Source organism: Carassius carassius, chromosome 48 (genome assembly GCF_963082965.1).
Source record: "Carassius carassius chromosome 48, fCarCar2.1, whole genome shotgun sequence".
In the NCBI taxonomy this organism is placed as follows: domain Eukaryota; kingdom Metazoa; phylum Chordata; class Actinopteri; order Cypriniformes; family Cyprinidae; genus Carassius; species Carassius carassius.
This window is the reverse complement of record NC_081802.1, coordinates 15,792,455-15,797,534: the sequence shown is the minus strand read 5'-3', so window position 1 is coordinate 15,797,534 and position 5,080 is coordinate 15,792,455. Positions and strand designations below refer to the sequence as shown.

The 5,080-nt window shown below is 32.8% G+C and overlaps 1 long non-coding RNA gene across 1 annotated transcript; it reads right to left on the bottom strand.

Annotated features, from left to right (window-relative positions):
- Positions 1-896: 896 nt before the first annotated feature.
- On the bottom strand, positions 897-1,343 carry LOC132131617 (uncharacterized). Its single transcript, XR_009428904.1, has 2 exons — positions 1,233-1,343; positions 897-1,051 (listed from the first exon to the last, which is right to left on the bottom strand). It is a non-coding gene; the product is annotated as an uncharacterized LOC132131617 (long non-coding RNA).
- Between the last annotated feature and the right edge of the window lie 3,737 nt (positions 1,344-5,080).

The following is a 5,080-nucleotide window of genomic DNA, read 5'->3' as shown; positions in this document are numbered from 1 at the left end:
TGACTTGGGAGTGTGTGGTTTCATAAAGAAAATTAATATTGTTTTTTTTTTAGGGTGAAAAATCCATCATGACATTATTAAAACCGGCATAAATTACAATAAAAAAATTTATTAAATATTATTTTGTTATTATTTAACATCTGGAGTGAAATATACCGGACTACAATTTATATAATTAGCGATTAAACACTGAAAGTGTGTATTAGATGATAGACACAAAGAGAAATGAAACAAAATATTTAAATTAATGTATTTTTAATCAATATTCACTACATATTGAAAACAGTATTCAATACATAACAAAATAGCTAAACATTGGCCCAATTATTGAATGCTTTTGAAAGTCTCTTCTAACCAAGGCTGCATGTATTTGATCAGAAATACAGTAAAAGCAGTAAAATATTACAATTTTTTAAAATATATACAGTAACTAATATAAATATTATTGAATATTCCTGTTCTGGCAGAGCTGGATTGTTAGCAGCCATGTATTTGTGGAAACGGTGACACTTTTTTTGTTATTTTTAATAACTGAATAAATATACATTTCTTTCCATTAAAAAAAAGGTTTTGAAGATACATATATTTAAATATGACATTTACAAAGTGGAATGTACTTAAAAACTAGACCGATTTCATGCATTAATTAGCTGCCATTTCATTCAACTAAAGTCCATTCCGACAGTGACTTATAGTTTTATATATATTAATATAAAAAATACATCCTGAACTTAATAATCATTCATGTGCATAATATGCGGCCTTATGAACTAAAGCATACATGACCTCATGCATAAATAAACGAACAAACAAAACAGAAGCGTTCATATGAAGGCTGCCCTCTGACTGTAAGAGTGATATGTGCTGATCTCAGGTTGTGATGAAGTGTGTCCTACTCTGCTCTCTCAGACTCCTTCAAAGCCAGTTGTTGTTGTCTGATGAGCTCCTGAGCGTCCTGCTGCATCTTCTCCAGTTTCTCCAGCGTCACAGACTTCAGAGGAAGGAGTTTGGGTTTGCACAGGACCATGGTGGGAACATCCTCCACGGAGAGCTGACCTGCACACACACACACACACGTGCTGGCTGTCAACGAGATACAGACTAGAGTTGAGCTGAGGTTGTTTTGTATCTGAACTCGGTCTGTATAAGGGTGAGAGTTTGAAGAGCTTCGTGCTACAAACAAATGCAACAGTGCTGAGGAAAACACCACAAGAGCAGTCGAGAAAACTCACCTTGTTTAGGGAGAACCTCTCGAAACACCGACTTCACTTCAGGCATCCTGCTTCAGCGAGGAATCCCTTAATGTCACGTAAAAAAACAAGTTCGAGAGTTTACCTTTATTTAATGTGTGGCCGGATGTCAGTGATGGACCAACGTCACCGCTCATAAACGACTGTTGGTTTACTACACATTCACAAAAACTGCACTGTAAACGATCAGAAATAAGCAGTGGATTTGCCGTTGATCTCGTCAGATGGTGTTACACGCACTTCCGGTTCCGGCCGCTGACACGCGGATCTGTGTTTCTTTTACTGTATGGTGTTTCAGAGCACACATCGGAGACGGGATCATTTTTCTGTGGCTTCTTATTTTTGTTTAATTTATAGATATTGTGTTCATAAAGTGAGCTGTCTGAAAGTCAAACCTACGGCTGTTTGAATTTGCCATTGGAAATGTTTATAGTAGAATTACAGACTTTGTTTCGCTTCATAAAAGCAACTCAGATAAAAAATAATATACTTATTTCTTAATTAATTTTAACACTTGATCATTTTCACTCCAAAATCAAAGGAAAATAAGATGTTATTTTATGTAAAATACGCCCAATTCTTGACCTTTATTTTACAGGTGCTGGTCATATAATTAGAATATCATAGATTAGAATATAACTAATTCCATTCAACTTGTATATTATATTCATTCATTACACACAGACTGATATATTTCAAATGTTTATTTCTTTTAATTTTGATTATTATAACTGACAACTAAGGAAAATCCCAAATTCAGTATCTCAGAAAATCAGAATATAACTTAAGACCAATACAAAGAAAGGATTTTTAGAAATCTTGGCCAACTAAAAAGTATGAAAATGAAAAGTATGAGCATGTACAGCACTTAATACTTAGTTGGGGCTCCTTTTGTCTGAATTACTGCAGCAATTCGGCGTGGCATGGAGTCGATCAGTCTGTGGCACTGCTCAGGTGTTATGAGAGCCCAGGTTCCTCTGATAGTGGCCTTCAGCTCTTCTGCATTGTTGGGTCTGGCATATCGCATCTTCCTCTTCACAATACCCCATAGATTTTCTATCTGGTTAAGGTCAGGCGAGTTTGGTCCTTAAACCAGGTACTAATAGCTTTGGCACTGTGTGCTGGGGCCAAGTCCTGTTGGAAAATGAAATCCGCATCTCCATAAAGTTGGTCAGCAGCTGGAAGCATGAAGTGCTCTAAAACGTCCTGGTATACGACTGTGTTGACCTTTGACCTCAGAAAACACAGTGGACCAACACCAGCAGATGACATGGCACTGCAAACCATCACTGACTGTGGAAACTTTACACTGGACCTCAAGCAACGTGGATTGTGTGCCTCTCCTCTCTTCCTCCAGACTCTGACCCTGATTTCCAAAGGAAATGCAAAATTCACTTTCATCAGAGCACATAACTTTTGACCACTCAGCAGCAGTCCAGTCCGTTTTGTCTTTAGACGCTTCTGACACTCTCTGTTGTTCAAGAGTGGCTTGACACAAGGAATGCGAAAGCTGAAACCCATGTCTTGCATACGTCTGTGCGTAGTGGTTCTTGAAGCACTGACTCCAGCTGCAGTCCACTCTTTGTGAATCTCCCCCACATTTTTGAATGGGTTTTGTTTCACAATCCTCTCCAGGGTGCGGTTATCCCTATTGCTTGTACACTTTTTTACTACCACATCTTTTCCTTCCCTTCGCCCCTCTATTAACGTGCTTGGACACAGAGCTCAGTGAACAGCCAGCCTCTTTTGCAATGACCTTTTCTGTCTTGCCCGCCTTGTGCAAGGTGTCAATGATTGTCTTTTGGACAACTGTCAAGTCAGCAGTCTTGCCCATGATTGTGTAGCCTACAGAACTAGACTGAGAGACCATTTAAAGGCCTTTGCAGGTGTTTTGAGTTAATTAGCTGATTAGAGTGTGGCACCAGGTGTCTTCAATATTGAACCTTTTCACAATATTCTAATTTTCTGCGATACTGAATTTGGGATTTTCCTTGGTTGTCAGTTATAAACATCAAAATTAAAAAGAAATAAACATTTTAAATATAACAGTCTGTGTGTAATGAATGAATATAATATACAAGTTTCACTTTTTGAATGGAATTAGTGAAATAGATCAACTTTTTGATGATATTCTAATAATATGACCAGTACCTGTATGTGTGTATATATATATATATATATATATATATATATATATATATATATATATATATATATATATATATATATAGACCAAAAGTTTGGAAACATTACTATTTTTAATGTTTTTGAAAGAAGTTTCTTCTGCTCATCAAGCCTGCATTTATTTGTACAAAAATACAGAAAAAACAATAATATTGTGAAATATTATTACAACTTAAAATAATAGTTTTCTATTTGAATATACTTGAAAAAAATAATTTATTCCTGTGATACAAAGCTGAATTTTCAGCATCATTACTCCAGCCTTCAGTGTCACATGTAACATCCGTCTATCACATGATCATTTAGAAATCATTCTAATATTCTGATTTATTATGAGTGTTGGAAACAGTTCTGCTGTCTAATATATTTGATGAATAAAAGGTTAAAAAAGAACTGCATTTATTAAAAAAAAAAAAAAGAAATTCTAATAATATATATTCTAATAATATATTTTCTTTACTATCAATTTTTATCAATTTAACACATCCTTGCTGAATAAAAGTATTGATTTTATTTAAATAAAAGAAAGAAAAAAATTCCGACCCCAAATTACTGACCAGTAGTGTATATTGTTATTACAAAATATTTATATTTTAAAAACATAGCTTTTTTTTTTTTTTTTTTTACTTTTTATTCATCAAAGTATCCTAAAAAAGTATCACATGTTCTGAAAAAATATTAAGCAGCAGAACTGTTTCCAACTTTGATAATGAATCATAGAATGATTTCTAAAGGATCATGTGATAATGATCCTAAAAATTCAGCTTTGCATCACAGAAATAAATGATAATTTAAAGTACAATACATTTAAAAACAATTATTTTAAATTGTAATAATATTTCACAATATTACATTTTTTTCTGTATTTTTGATCAAATAAATGCAGGCTTGATGAGCAGAAGAAACTTCTTTCAAAAACATTAAAAATAGTAATGTTTCCAAACTTTTGGTCTGTACTGTATATATATATATATATATATATATATATATATATATATATATATATATATATAAATTATTATCATGGTGGTGGTTTTTATGCTGATCATTTTACACTCGAAAACAAAAAGAGAATAATTAGAAATGTTATTTTACATAAAATACGCCTAGTTCTAGACATTTATTTATTTCTATTTTTATGTTATTTTATGTTACGATATAGTTATTATTTTCTTGTTGGTTTTAAACACATCTGGGTTATATTTAACTTCATATTTATTAGTATTATTGTTATTATATTGTTAGTTTTTAAGACGTATCGGTCAATTTGTGAAATCCAAAGAGACGAATGATTAGAAATGATCGCTGTTGTTAAGATATGGTTATTGTTATTATTTTATTGTTGGATTTGAACACGTCTGCGTTATATTTCACTCCACAATAATTATTTTAATTGTTGTCATTTTCATTATTATGGTTGTTATTTTATTGTTAGTTTTTAAGATGTATTGGGCCCTCCAAAATCATAACAGAATAATAATTGGAAATGTTATTTTACATGAATACAATTATAATAGTATTCTTGTGTGCAAGTGTGATTAAAGTACTGAATCTCATTGCTTGACGTGTTCAGCTACATCTGAATAAATGCACATTTACACCAGAAGATTAATTACACGCACATCAGTTAGTGCATGTTTCGATAT